General features: G+C 40.9%; 1 protein-coding gene across 4 annotated transcripts in view; it reads left to right on the top strand.

Annotated features, from left to right (window-relative positions):
* The window catches only part of MID1 (midline 1), a 415,132-nt gene that overhangs the window by 255,741 nt on the left and 143,525 nt on the right, over positions 1-15,866 (top strand). The window contains exon 1 of one of the 4 annotated variants that reach the window (XM_055437739.2): positions 11,374-11,506. The exons of the other annotated variants lie outside the window; for them this stretch is intronic. The gene's annotated coding sequence lies outside the window, so the exon portion shown is untranslated. Of the gene's footprint in view, positions 1-11,373; positions 11,507-15,866 lie in introns of those variants that run through there. 4 annotated transcript variants of the gene reach the window in all.

Raw genomic sequence — 15,866 nt, 5'->3', positions numbered from 1 at the left:
TCCTTCTCCCCAAAAAAGAGGTGCGAGGTCAGGGAGAGAAACGGAGAGGGAAGGGGAGAGGGAGGGAGGAGCATGAGCCCAGTCTTATTTTCCCACTCAGCGTAGAGCATCTGGAGTTGGAAATGGTCTTAGCTGACATTTTCCAATCTCCTACCCAAGGCAGGAAAATTCCTTCTAAGATGATGTCAACAAAAGGCAGGAAGCCTGATGTAAGATGAGAGGTCTCTTTCTGTACGGTGGTGATTTGGTTCAGTATGGTGGTATTATTTGTAGGTTGAGGTGGCATGGTGTAGAGTTGTGTGGGAAATTGGGGTGAGGCCTGGACTGCTGGTGACCACATTGTGGAGGGCTGTTTGGGACCAGTTTTGAGCTGCCATTTTGTTCCATTGTGGAACCTAAATCCTAGTGCTTTCTCAGTGAGTTTAAATCTGTCCATCAAAGGAATTTATGTGGTCTTTTAATATATGTTAATAAAATTGATTGAAATCACTATATTAAAGTTATTTTTTATACTTATTGAACATCAGGGAGAGAAGGAAGAATTTTTGCCAGTTTCCTTTGGCATAAAAACATGCGAAAGCCTCAACTTACCTGAATTTTGCCAAAAGAATTCAACCTATTAACCACAATTTTCTATATTATACTTTTCCAAGAGATCCAAAGAAAAAAAAAGCAACAGTTTGGATTAATGTGAAAATTGATTGTCTTGGATACAAATATACATTCAACTTCGATCTCTTAAATCTTCTCTGTTTACTATTAAAGGAGAAAAATATCTTTTTATAATAATAATTGTAAGGAACAATGAAATTTGGGATTACCTAAGAATCTTCCAATTAGATTCACGATACGGTTTGTAAATTATGCAAGTAAAGTGGACTCAAGCATTTTAGGAATGTTTCAACAAGGATTTTTTTCTAAAAATGGTTTCTGTTTGGAGTTCAGTTAACCAGAAAATTAAATTAACCGAAACTCTTCTATTTCCAGAGAATTTCAATTACTTGGAGTTTGACTGTACTTTTATTGTAGTCTTGCTTCCCACGCAGATGTGAATTCCGTGTTCTTTTTTTAAAATGTGCTTTATTGAAACATAGTTGATTTCCAATGTTGTGTTAATTTCTGCTGTAAAACATAGTGATTGTTATTTGTTTATTTGTACTTTCTTTTTCATATCCTTTTTCATTATAATTTATCACAGAATACTGGATATAGTTGCCTGTGCTATACAGTAGGACCTGGTTGTTTATCTGTTCTATATATGACGGCTTGCACCTTCCATTTTCTGACTTAGTTCGCGCAGAGTGCTTAAGGACAATGAATACTTCGAATGAGCAAGGTAGTGGCGGCTTTTTGGTTTGGGATCTTAATTACTACTATTAATATATATCCATCTACATTGATATCTATAATCTGTATATAAAGAGATAGAAGCAGAGCTCCCTGGCAGCACTGTTTATGTTTAGAGAAATATGAGTAGATAATGCTTTCACTATGACTTGACTTCCATCTTTCTCTCCCAAGTATACTTTTCCCCTTTCAAACCTGCCATTTAGAACCGAGGAGTATTTTTTTCCATACAGAACAATGTTTTCATCTCTGTTTCTTGAAGTAGTACACAGAAGGAAATGGCATCATGGTAAAAAGAATTTATAAGTGAAATTGGAATGTTTTGCTAAAGATAACCAGGAAGTAAGGAGTGAAAGCCCTCAAGTAGCAGAGAGGCCAGATGGTCTTTTTTTTTTTTATGCAGTCACTAAGCAGGAAATTCTGCTTGATTAAGAAGACGCTGGTCTTGATTTTCATTCACTGATTTTGAGGTTCCTTCTTTTAAAATGGGTATATGTGTACACACACAAAGCCCACAGATTTTATTCAGCCAGTTGATTGTTGATGTCATTGTTAGCAGGACTCTGCTGATGAGAATGCGAAGTCTTAATGATAAAGAAGGAAATGGGTTCCCAAGTCTCAGCTCTGAAAGAACTTGGGATTGACCCACTCTACCCCAAACATGCCATCATTACCATCTCCAGCAAATTGTTGTAGGGTCTGGTGTTTTGTTGTGTTTTCTTTTGATAACCCGGAATGAGAAAAGCTGCATACCACAGTGGCTAAGTAGGGTTTTGTGAGATACAGGGTAGACTCAAGGGAGAAAAATAGAGGGTTTGGAGTTCAACACTCCAGGGGGCTAATGTGCATAAAGGACCTGAGTTTAATCCTCAGAGCTGCCAGTCAGGATCATGATGAAGAAGCACCCATGCAAAGAATTGCCTCTGGATGCTGCTGGGCTGGGGCGGGCACTGGATGCAGGGCACCTCTCTTTGGACTGTGATGTTTTAGCCGTTGATATTGAGGGGAGGTTGCCTGGCAGTGACTCGGACACAACAAAGCACCCTTCTGGAAAGTCACCCTGCCCTCGCCTTACACCTATTGCTCAGCACCCCAGGAGTGAGCGATTTCCCAATCTGTAGTCTAAGGAAGAAAATTAATAGAGTTGCGAAATGGAATACTTGCATCCATTTACCAGGGAGAATCACTTGGTGAAATTTGTATTGGAATGAATAGATGTAGACAACAGGCAGAACTGTTTGGAGCTGTGCCCTGAATCGGGTATCTGTTGATTTAAATAAGGAAACTGTGTAACAAGGGATGATAAGCCAGCAGTCCTTACCATAAAGCTGATAAATCAGACAGCAAAAATTATTTCGTATTTATTTTCAAAAGAAATATATCACCATTTGAAGATAGCTTAGCCACCTGGAAAGGTCACTGTTCTCAAAGCTAGACATTTTTACATAAGTGAATTTTAAGCCCTAGGTTGCACCTCAAGTACTGAGCCCTTTAAGTGTCACTTTATCTTATATTCAAAAAGCCAGCTTCTTAGAAAATTTGATCCAATGAAAAGATAAAATGTGCAAGATGAAACGCACACATTAGCTTAAAATGGACTTTTTTTTTAAGAGACACATAATCCTAAAACACAAACAAATAAGACCCTAACATCACAGCATTTGACACTATTTCCAGGGTAATATAGTGACTTCCCATTTTATAAATTACATTTATCATCTCTCTCTGAAATAGGACAAGGAAACCTATTTTGATAACACAAGAAAAATCTCAGAGTTTTGCCTGCCTTGAGAGAATTTTGGAAGAGTTGTTAGAAGCCTGGTAGCATTTATGGGGTTTGTTTTCATATGGATCACAAATATGTATATACTTTACATAATTTTGTGCACAACTATCAAGCTGCAAAGAGTTTAAATCTTGGCTTTTAGGCCAAAAAGTCTCTGGGGTGGGGATGACACACTGCCTGAGAATTGCCCACCACTCCGTCCTCTCCTAAACCTTGTGTGTTTCCGGGCATAGTGGTTGGTACCCACCACCCAGACTCCCCAAACCCTTGCCTTGGTTTCTGCTGCAGCCACAGTAGCAGCTCTTTTTTTTCTCCCATGAGAGTTCCCTCTGTGGTCATCTCCCTTTTGGCCTCTTCTTGAAGAGATGAGCTCTGATGATCATCATCTGACGGCCATTCCAATTCTCGCTAGCCAGTGAATTTCTTTCTGTTGAGATACCTTTTGTTAATGCCGTTTTTGTCAGCAAGACCCCAACAGAGCTCTCAGGCACTGGGACCATTTAGTATTAATTCATCTTTGATCCTTCAGTCATGAAGCCCTAGCTGTTCATTTCCCCTGTGCTGTTTGCCTACTTCTTTCCTTTCCTTTCTGAAATTTCTTCTCCTAGAGAGACAAAAACAGGTAAGACCGGAGAAAACCAATGAGTCTTGAAATGTCTCAATTTCCTTCACACCCTTCTGTGTAACCCTAACTGCGTGTCCATGGTTCCTTTCAACTTTGAGTTAATATCCTGCCACTAAACACTCAAGACATTCAGGGAATTCTAAGTACCGTAGTTCCTGTTATTGGTTTTTTTTTTTTTTGGTCCACTGTGTAATGGTGACTTTCCTCTCTCAAATGGCCTTGCCCAAGTAAACAAAGAGGTCACTGATTCCCATAATTCATCATTTTGTCTTTTTATGTTAGAAATAGTCAAAGTTGGATTTTAATGTCCTTGAAAAAGAGTGGAAATCTGAAACTATTTAACAGCCTGAGAGATTGAATCACAAGTCTCTGCTCAAACGCTGGAAAGTTTTATCCTGTAATCAAGATGTTCTTTGCTTGTTTACTGGCAGAGGAAAAAGACAAAATATCAGACAAAAGCCTCCACAGATCTGAGCAGAAATAACTCCTTAGCTAAAGCTGACCTGCACTCACCCTTCTGCCTTCTAGCAAGTCATCCTTTCTGTTTCCTTCATTTTATGTATGGTTCCTTGAAATTACCAGGTTTTCTCACCAGTTTCCCAGTTTATTTTATGTCTGCCTCATTAAAATGCAGCTTCTCCCAGGGCATACTTTTCCTGCCACATTCACTAGTGCATTCCCAGGGCCCCATCAGTGCCTAGCACACAGCAAAACCTCAGAAATACCCATTGAATGAAAAAATAATCAGAGAAATGACTTTCTCTCTGGGTGTGCTCCAAAATCATTCTAAAAGAATTTTTTTTTAATGCTTAAAGAAAGCCAAATGAATGTACATAAAGGATTCCTATGAAGAAAGCTGATCGCCGAAGAATCGATGCTTTTGAACTGTGGTGTTGGAGAAGACTCTTGAGAGTCCCTTATACTGCAAGGAGATCCAACCAGTCCATTCTAGAGGAGATCAATCCTGGATGTTCATTGGAGGGACTGATGCTAAAGCTGAAGCTGCAATACTTTGGCCACCTCATGCGACGAGTTGACTCACCGGAAAAGACTCTGATGCTGGGAAAGGTTGGGGGCGGGAGAAGGGGACGACCGAGAATGAGATGGCTGGATGGCATCACCGACTCTGTGGACATGAGTTTGAGTGTACTCCGGGCGTTGGTGATGGACAGGGAGGCCTGGCGTGCTGTGATTCATGGGGTCGCGGAGAGTCGGACACGACTGAGCGACTGAACTGAACTGAATGTCATAAAAGTACAAAACTAGCTTACTCCTCCAATCTCTTAATATGAGTTTAGGTTAAGAGTAGTGAAGAGTTAAAGTTCTAGATCAGATAAAGGCTGATTTGAGATGAATGAGGAAGTTATTAAGGATTAATGAAGAAGTCTGTTTGGGCTTCCCAGGTCCTGCAGTGGTAAAGAATCCACCTGCCAATGCAGGAGAGACACAAGAGACACTGGCTTTAATCCTTGGGTTGGGAAGATCCCTTGGAGTAGGAAATGGCAACCCGCTCCAGTATTCTTGCCTGGAAAACTCCATGGACAGAGGAGTCTGACAGGCTACAGTCCCTGGGTCTCAAAGTCAGTCACAACTGAGTATGCTCACACATACTGGGCAAAACCTATAGGTGGGGCTTACCTGCTCTCTGCCAGTTTTCCTGGTGTCAGCTGACCTTAGAGGATGGTGGGGATAAAAGACATGGAACACTGTCTTATGAGCTCCTCTTCCTTCTGGTCTTCCATGGTACAGGAGTCATTTGTGTCAAGTTAGCTGGCTAGAGAGGATGAGATGGTTGGATGACATCTCGGATTCAATGGACATGAACTTGGGCAAACTCCGGGAGATGGTGAGGAACAGGGAAGCCTCGAAGTCCATGGTGTTGCAAAGAGTCGGACATGACTTGGTGACTGAAGAGCAGCAATCACTGCCTCTGCCATCACTGCTAGAAGGCCCAATGGTGATCTCAATTCTTAGGACCACTACTAACCGCATCTCCAGGAGGAGATGGAAGCATTTCTTGAGGAATAATTCTTCATGGGTTTCTTAAGGTTCTGTACCCCTTGTTCACTGAGGTGCTGACTGCCTTTGTTCCAGGCTATCTTTCTAAGGATTTTTGTACAGTGAAAGCCTTCAAAGGTCAAAAGAAAACATCTCCCTCCAGGGTAGAAAGCAGGATTGTTGCCCATTGTGATAAAGAACATGACGCCCTCTAGGGCAAATGCTGGGCTTTTTGCTTGCAGTCCATTATCAAAGATGCAAGTTTCCAAAGCTTGGGGTTGCTCAGCTGGAATATAAACCCTTGTGTGTGTCACTTATGCCTAGGCTGCCTGCTCCATGGGACTTGGGGACTTGTGAACAGGAAACAAACGCTGCTCCCTGGGCCCTGACTCAGAAACATTGTCTCTAATTCGGGAGTCTCATGTCTTCTGCCAGTGCTTTTCAGGAGGCTAACTGATTAGCTTGCAGGTAGCTTGAAACCCTTCACTGTTCTTGGTGGTCCCCCATGCCACACCCTGTGCCAAGGTCCTTTATTTCCTGCAGAATCAAAAATTCTGGCAAAGGATCCATGTGGGACAGAGAACCCTTCCCTGAGGAGCAGAGAACTGCAGTCTCAAGACCATAGTAGGCAATCAGTGGTAATGAATAGAGGTACATCCAAGTCCAGGAAATCAACATTGTCTATATGAAGATGATGATTACAGAGTGAGTACTGTAATAATAGGAATGCTAATTTATTACTCATAGAGTCTTACTTCACGTAAGATACTCCATGAACATTATTCAATGAATAAATGGATCAGTAGCCTTCCTGCTTCCAAACGTGGTTTGAAAAGATTTCCAATGGAAAAAAAAAAGATCATTTGTATATTGAAAGAAGAGTGGGAAGAGGTGATTCGGGACAAGAAGGGGAGGAGGGTATGAAAGGTACAGTTTTGCCAGGCACTTTTAAGACTTTGTTTCACTTAATTCTCAAAGGACCCTTCAATAAGGAAGCTCTAGAAAAATATGAAACGGCTCTGTGAATGTAAGGTCCATTGGGTAACTGGCTCCTAGCCACCTCTGCTAGGAAATGGTGGATGCAGAGTTTGAAATCAGGTTTATCGGATTTTGAGGGACCCATTTCTCTGCACAGCATCACACCGATGGCCTCATCCCAAACTGGGGCTTGCTGACAGCTCATCAAAGAGAAAGGTGGATGAAATGCATGGTCTAAAAGAGGAAAGCCTATTAGGTTCCTCTCTCATGGGTTTGCAAAGAGGTGAACACGACTTAGCAACTGAACAGCAACAACTCATCTCACAATAGAAGGAAAGAATGGGGAAAGGGAAAAAGAATACAAGGCAAATGTAGAGAAGAGGAAAAAAGCCTGCAATTTTAGCTGCAATGTCAGATAGGATATATTATTTACTGTTCTGAACCCCTTCAGCTTAGAAACTGCAATAATAGCAATAATCATTCTTATTATGTAAGTCCATTAAACTAAACACCGATGATCTTATTAAGTGTATCGTTCTACTAGCATCTTTAGCAGAACTTGCATTGGAAGAAAAGTATAAGATGATAAAAGCATGACTTGACAAAACCTGGCTGTTCTGTTAATGCTAGTGAGTTAGCTGCAGTGATTGTTTCTCAAAGTAGAACCTTAGCTTCTCTGGGAGTTCTAGAAAGCTCTATGTAAAGGTTATCTTTAAAGTGTAAGAGCATGCTCTGAATGGAGACTTTTTTCTATGTTTTTGGTAAGAAAAAATTGATTTTCTTAGGAATATGTGCTGTTAGCTCAGCTATCTAACAAAAGAGTATTTTGTTTCAGATGGGGCAAAACATAGATCTAAAATTTTTAAGTGGATCGTGGTTTGAAAGGGGAGTGATTAGTGTGATTTAAAAGCAGTTTTAATTTTATACTTCAAAAGTGTGTGTGTGTGTGTATGTGTGTGTGTGTGTTAATGATAACCTAATTTTACTGCCCCAGACTTAAAGATTTCTTGCTGCCTGGAAAACTAGTTCATCCATTAGTACTGAAATTGATTCAAGGTATTTGTGCTCAAGTTTCTCCCAAGAAGCCTCCTGCCTTTGTTCTGTAGGGACACCCAGTTCCGACACTGTTCTTAATATCCTGTTTGCGTTTGTCAGCCCTCTTGTCCTTTTCAATGCCCTGTTCCCATGTTCCCCGTCTGTCTCTCGTGTGGTGCTTTACAATAACAATTCAGAACAAAAGAGTCCCTCCTCTTTCTGTTGCATTTAAAAAAAAAAAAAAGACTTCATTCCCTGACGGTAGGGCTTGAGTGATCATGGGAAGTGTTGAAAGCATGTTCTTCATAAGAGTTAACCAGGAGTTGTAAAGGAGGGTTATTTTTCTTTATATTTTAAGATCGCAAAGTAGCTTCGGGGTCTTGTGAACACAAGGATTTTTGTATATGGCTGACTTTGAAGTAGAGAGTAAAAGCAATTTTCTTTGAGGAGAGAAGCTATGATATTGGAGATAATTCCCCTATCTATTCTTCGAATAAGAATTAGTTACTGTGTCACTGTGTAACATTGTCATCACCTGAGGACATAGTTGTGCGTGTCATGTCCTTGAACCCAAGAGAAAAGTTGGGCGCTGCCATACTGGCCATCATCCACACCTATCTACTGATACATTTTCCTCCTGGTGATAAGACACGGGAAGGGGAGAGTGTGCAAGGGGCAAGGGTTTTTCTAGGTAGAATTTTCTTGCAAAAATCCAGCTCCACTGGTCTTGTCCTTCAGAGACTAGACCTCTTAGATGGTTTTGCTCATTTCTGGGTCAGACCTCTTTCGGATATGAGTGACAGATTTTGGGGGGTCACTTTTTTTTTATTCAACCACACTAGGTCACTTTTAAAAGTTGGTGTGTTTTGATTTTTCATTTAGAAATTATTGACAGGTTTCTGTTTTTGCATGCAGGAAGGAAAGTTTTTTCTCATGCAGGACAGATGCTGTGACCAAGAGGTATGTGAAGAGTACTAGCAAGTCCCAAGGAATTTTGCAAAGGTGCTTTTATACCCATATGTGTGTGGATGTGTACATATATATCCACATGCATGTGTATATATGGTTCCAAAAGCTAATTGCATTGTAGGTATACATAGGATTTTATATAGACATAGAAGTAGTTCTCTGAATGTATGTGGAAGTGCCTACTGTATTCTGAATACTCTTGGAAAAGCATTTAGGAAAGGCAGTATTGGAGCCCTTTTTATCTGATTGATTTCACAGGACTCAGTGGCCTCCATTTCTGCCACCACCACACTGCTCTTCCAGAAGGTTCAATTTAGATTTAGATTTCTGTCAGGAGACTAAATGTGACACATTCTCACTCCCTTCTTTCTCTTTCAAGTCTACTCTCACAGCCTTCAGAACCAAATTCTTGCCTGACACCCAGTACAGCATAGACCTGGAAAACATCAGTCATTTTCAATTTAGTGTAAAATAGGTTCCATTTGTCTTTAAAACCGGATGCTTTCTTTCTTAACATAAACTGGAAAAACTCTGAAATGTCGGAGTCCCCCTGAGAGTGGGAAATTTCCTGTTGAGGTGGTCAGATTGTGCACTCTAGAAGATGATAGAATTTGTTGTTGTTTATCATTTTCCTTGGCTTTTGTGGGACAGAGTAAATGTTTCCTGATGTCTCAGGCTAATTTTTCCACAACAGTGCCAAAATGTCTCAGAGAAATCTTGGCAATTTTAATGTTGTTTTAACAAAAGCAGTGCTTTCAAATCTCTTGATGAACAGGTCTTTCCAATTCTATTGGATGATGTACATGTGCCCCTTCCATGGACAGTGAGGACTCCTTTGGGAAGTCATTTGTAGGTGAAATTGAGTAACCCCTTTGTTTATTGTTAAAAGACAAACAAAATTATGGTTTGTAGAGACATAAGTCTAGAAAACGTACGTTTGCGTTTATATGTCCAAACATGCGAGGCGTGCTTTGGTTTACCATGAGGGGTGCAGTGGCATGAAAGTAGGTGTCACAATGTGCAGCCCAGGTGACACAGGGAAGCCGTTCTTGCCCTTTATTAAGATTGTTCTCTAGGGACCTCCCTGGTGGTCTAGTAGTGAGGACTTCACCTTCCAATGCAGGGGTTGTGGGTTTGATCCCTGGTCAGGGAGCTAATACCCCACATGCCTCATGGACAAAAAACACAAAAACATAAAACAGAAGCAATATTGTAATGAATTCAATTAAGGTTTTAAAAATGGTTGACATCAAAAAAACAATTTTAAAAATGTTTGATGGACTTTGACATTAAAAACATGTTCTTTAATCTTCTTGGGTTGAGTCCAAATGTCTGATTGATGAATTGTGCAGGTTTGCAACCAATGTAGGTTTTTAATTTTCTTTTTTTTTTACACTTTCCTGATGATTTATTATCGTTGTAATTTCTTGCCTTGTGCAGTGTGATAAGCAACATCCTTGAAAGAACTGCAGTGCAGGGCAAGTTTTTCTTTTTTTGCTTTTGGGAAGATGACTTCCCTTTCTTCCTTCAGACAATCAGTTTTTAAAAGATTGCTTTCCATTCTTGATTCACTCTTTCTTTGCCATTTTGGAGAGTGAAATTTGGGACACTCATCGCAGATTTGCTCTGTGTGTGTGTGTGTTTATATTATATGTACATATGCCTGCAGTACAGCAGACCCAGGTTCAATCTCTGGCTCGGGAAGATCCCCTGGAAAAGGGCATGGCAACCCACTCCAGTATTCTTGCCTGGAGAATCCCTTGGACAGAGGAGCCTGGCAGGCCACAGTCCTGGGGTCACAAAGAGTCCGACATGACTGAGCAGCTTTAACTTTTGTATGTACATATACACATATGATACACCTATATGATATGCATGTACATAATATGTATACAATATATGTATACATAGTATCTATACATATGTATGTATATATGTAAAGCTTGCTTGTGGCTGTCTGCACATATGTGTATATTTTATAGGTATAGTTTCAGTTGTTTCTCAGGATGACAGATTGTGATTTAGATCTCTCTTTCTCAAAGAAACAATGACTGCTTTATTGTGTCTATACAAGAGATCATGATTCCTGATATAGCATGAAAAAAAACACTTCTTCTCGATAGTGTATTTTAATTCAAAAGATAGATGCAAGGTAATACATATATTTTTTTAAAAAATAACAAAGCAGTGTCCCGAGCATAATGTGATCACGTACTCAGAAGGAGGCCAAGAGGATCAAAATGCCCGTTGGTGACCCCGGGCAGTGGGCAGGCATGACTCCCATTGGCAGCGTACAAAGCTGGCATCCGGTGCTCAGCCATCGGACACTGACCCGCTCTTGATCCCTGTGAGCAGTGAGGGTACAGATCCTAGTGGCAAATCATGCTTTGGGGGTGGGGGGACTAGGCAGCGGATATTGACCTGACCCGAGCTGCCTTTTCGTTTGGTTCAGATGAGCACTGAGTGGGCTAGGGCCTAGGGGAGCCACGACGGGGTCCGAGGAAAGGGCAATTTGAAAAGCCAGAGAGTTTTGATTCTTCAACTCAGCAAGCCTGGCGGGGTGGATGAGGTGGAGCTGGCCTTCCTGGAATTGTCGCGTCGATTTTCCTGTTGTGTTTCACTGTTGACGCTCTCACAGACATACAGGACCGCTCCGGCACTGCCTGCCACCCACCATCTGGTCTCGGTGGCCTGTGTGTCATTTCGTGGGTCCCCCTCCTCTGCCTACGGCGATGTTTCTTCAAAAAGAACTAGGGTGCAGTCCATTGGTGGGTATTCAAGGCAATCTTTTCGTAAGAATCTGTGGAGATGCTAAAAGAACTCTTTCGGACAACTGTGCTGTTTCCTGTTTTTAACCTGTTTATCCGTCTTTCAGTAGGATGAATGGCATTTCTGAGACTGTTGAGGGGGTTTCTTCACAGGGCAGAATCAAGCAGTTGTTCCTGGAGAAATCAGGATGACTTTTTTTGCATTGTCATTTGTGTCTTTTTGCTTATCTGCTTGTATAAATGAACTCCAGAAGGTGTATTTAAGCATTCTGTTAAGTAAATTTGGAAGACTGGGTTTCAATTAAAATAACCAGACAGTGTGACCTAGCTCCCATTTCTCCTTAATTTTTATCATTAAAGCCTGCATATCCCTAAAGACATCTGCCAGGTTTCCAAGTGATTCTTTTCAGGAATGTTCATTCATTATTAATCAGGTTGTGTGGGCAAGAGAGTATGTGATTATTTTAAAGAATGTCCTGGAGATCCAATTACTAAAAAATGAGCACGTTCTAGACAGACGTGGATGGACAGAAAAGGGTTTGAGAACAGATTAATTCAATTTGCATGAATTCCACCAGGTGGGTGTTGACTGAAATTAAAAATCTTTCCTGGTTCTCAGTTCAGTTATCAGGTAAAACATTTTTAACTCCAGCTCTCCTTAGAATACAGGTGAAATGACAACTGATTAAAAATATCTCTTGTCCTCATTAGTTATTTTAAAACTTGGGGCTAGTGCCTCAGTGCTTATCTGCTTGTCACTATTTTCCCCATCAGTTCCTCTGGTCCCCTACAATTTGGTTGGCAGAAATTTTCACTTGTCTGCTGTGATGAAGTGAACGAATTTGTGTGCTGATGGTTGGAGGTTAACCACAGTGATACTTCAGAGGGATTACCTTTAGAAGGTTATGGGATCACTTTTTTCACCCATTCCTACTCGATGTATTATTTCTACTGTTGCTTTAAGAGCCCTTTTGCATTTTGACTGTTCTGTGCCGTAATTTGGGGTGGGGTAATTGTGGTATCAGTAGGCTTTCAGGTTGCCTTTACATTCGATCGGAGCTCCCTTGATCCCTCTTTCAAACCTATGCTTCTCTTTTATTGTGCATTTACTGACTCACCTGCTTCTCAAATCAGCCAGGATTCTAATGAGTAAAATAGTATTTGGGTAGTGTTTTTACTGTGTGGTATTTATAACTCAAAAATGTAAAACTAAACCAGGATTGAATATGCAGATATTGAGTGCTTGTATTATGTTTTAAAAATACTTGTTTTGTGGTGAATTCATCTGGGGTGGAGCTCTCAGTTTTCACTGAGTTTCTGTTAGATCATGTTTGGGGTTTGGAGATGCAGTTTATGTGACATGAGACCAAGTCCTTTCTGAGTTTAGTCTCTTTTGCAAATCCTGCCTCACCAAGTGAGGTTCAGTTTCAGTATTTTCCAATTCCCAAGTTTTTAGTCCTCTGAAAGTCTGTATTTCTGCTGATCCAAGATGAAAACATTATTCCACAGCCCTTTAAAAAATACTCCACCTATGGCTCTAGAAAAGAGAGAATCCCGTAGCAAAAATTCAGATGGCAGTTAAGTCCGCTCAGTCTTAATTACTTATGTGAAGAGAGAGAACAGGAAATTGACTTGATCCTGTTTCTGAAATTTATGACTCTTGAAGAAGTAAATGTATTCATAGCATTTCTGAAGCTCTCTTTTTTCTGATACTTTTAGGAATTTCCTTTTCCAAACCAGTTTTAGGTGACTTGGTGTAACATTGTGCAGTTTTGACGGTGTATGTCCTCTCGGTTGCAATTTGGTAAAACATCAAGCTTGGTTTCCATAAGCCAGAGGCTATTTATGGGGAGAGATGGAGGAAATGCCTTGCAAATCATCTGGGCAGTGGCTGAGAGTGACCTGATGTTAACAATTGACCACAGGCCACCCAGTGTTGGTATCCAAGTTTCTTCCTTGGTCTGGTGACTCATTAATTTCCCTCATGGTGATGGCTTTCAGAACTGTACAGAGTGAGGGCCTAAAAGTAAAATTATAGGTGGCTAAAATGCATGTTCTTTTTCAGTCTCCAAATGAGAAAAGTGATTACTTTTGATGGGGTATGCAGACATGACATAGAATACCTGTAGGGAAGCATTGAGAGTGGATTTACCTTATGATTAAGACACCAATGTCTCTATTAAGAGAAATTGGGAATAAAAAAGTCAGGGATGATGTGCTGACAATTGCGTGCATGCAGTCTCCTCAGTCATGTCCGACTCTTTGCGACGCCATGGACTGTAGCCCACCAGGATCCTTTGTCCATGGGATTCTTCAGGCAAGAGTGTTGGAATGGGTTGCCATACCTTTCTCCAGGGGATCTTCCTGACCCAGGGATAGAACCGAGTCTCTTAAGGCAGGTTCTTTACCACTGGAGTCACTTGAGAAGTTCACAATTTAATGTCTCCTTATTCTAGCGGGTGATTGAATTCATAGAATACACTTGGTCTGGAGATTCCTTGGTCACTTGATTATATATGGGTGAAATTCCCATGGGATTTTGAACTGGAAAGGCTGCTCATCGACTTTGACTAGGGATTAAACTTTGGAGTGCATGCCATCTTCACAGGGGTCCTAGGTGTTTCTTCAAGGTGCAGGTTATCTTTGTCATAGCAGAAGTCAGGAGAGACTACAAGGACTAAAGCTGTGAAATCCTAAAGTGAGCTACCGAGCAGGATGGTGGGAAGGCTTGTGACAGCAGAGGCAGGGAGTTAAATGTTTTCTCTGTGTTGACTTGTCAGATGAATAGTTTTGCCTCTTAGTTCAAAGCAGAAGGCAAAAAATATGAAACCAACAGATATGAACCCTCTTAACTTCTGTCTCCCTGCTTTAGCACATTGATCCCTAAGGGCCTCCTGCTGAGTTCAGCCATCTCCCTTCTCGAGCCTAATACCATATCTGAATTCTTTCAGTCCCAGTGACCTTGTCTTCTATTGGGAACTTTCTCCTCCCGTCTCTTTGCTTCCGTATCCTGTACTTTGGACAAAAGAAGGCCTTTCTCCCTCTGGGAAAGTCCTCCTCCTAGAATGAGTGCTGGTTAAAGATGATGATACCTGGAGCCCAGAGGGAGCAAGGTGGCTTCTTCTGAGGCGCCTGGGTCAGCCAGCTCACCATAACCATCACCTGGGTGTCCAGGTGCAGTCTCTATACAGTGCTTACTGCTAGCTCTCCTGCAGGCTTTCTATTGATGAAAGTGAATGTGAAAGTCACTTAATCGTGTCAGACTGTTTGGAACCCCATGGACTGTAGCCCACCAGGCTCCCCTGTCCATGGAATTCTCTCAGCAAGAATACTGGAGTACATTGCCATTCCCTTCTCCAGGTGATCTTCCTGACCGAGGAATCAAACCCAGGTCTCCTGCATTGTATGCAGATTCTTTACCAGCTGAGCCACCAGGCTGACTGGTGATGAATTTTTCTGTTGATCTATAGATGATTTTTCCTTAACTCCCAAAGGGATGAGTGTCTTATATCCAACTTGTATCATGCAGAGTTTTGAAGGGGGAGGTAGTCTTTTGGCCCAGGCTATCCATTCACAGTTGGCCTCAAATTTCGACTATGAATGTTACCTCCATGTGAGATTCATGTTTGTGCTCACACATGCCTGCCTATATCAGTCCCAGGGCTAATCTGATTCTATTGAATGAATGATGAAAGAAGATGACTCATTTAAACCTGTGACTCATTACTGATTGCTCTGTTGGGTTCTAGGAAATACTCCTTTTAAATAAATATTTTAGTTATTTTGTGAAATACTCCTTTTAAATAAATATTTTAGTTATTTTAGTTATTTTGTGTAAATAAATATTTTAGTTATTTTGTTTGTGTCTTTCAGCTAATGATTTAATTGGCTAATATTAAACATGTAAGACATGTCACGCTATTTAGAGCCATCTTTTAAAACATTCTTCTTGTGGACTGTGATATCCCTCAATACCATAGTGACCAGGGCTCTTTGGACCTCTTGGAACTTTCTCTCTCATTTTTTTAAAAAAGCAGAAAAGAAAAGGGAACATGAAACAAACAAAAAAAAAGTAACAAGAGAAAAAAATGATTTGTGCTAGGAAGAAAGCAAAGACAACTGCTAAGAGTAGAAAACAGTCCCTTTTCCTGGGTCTCTGGTACAGGAGGTGAGTGATTGGGACTAAGATTAAAGAAGCAGCTTGGGAGAAAATTGGGCAAGGTTTTTAAAAGATAAGATGTCAGGACTGAGACTTTGGGCAGCAGGGAGCTGCTCAATGTTTTGTGCCTTTAAGAGAAGTCACCAGAAGAAATGATGATACCAAAGCATGTTGCAAAGGTGAAACTGAAAGACAAAAAGT

The sequence above is a fragment of the Moschus berezovskii genome, chromosome X (assembly GCF_049115385.1).
Source record: "Moschus berezovskii isolate FMDL1 chromosome X, NW_MosBer_1.0, whole genome shotgun sequence".
NCBI classification, from domain to species: Eukaryota; Metazoa; Chordata; class Mammalia; order Artiodactyla; family Moschidae; genus Moschus; species Moschus berezovskii.
The sequence above is the reverse complement of the archived record's forward strand: the minus strand, read 5'-3'. Positions and strand labels throughout refer to the sequence as shown.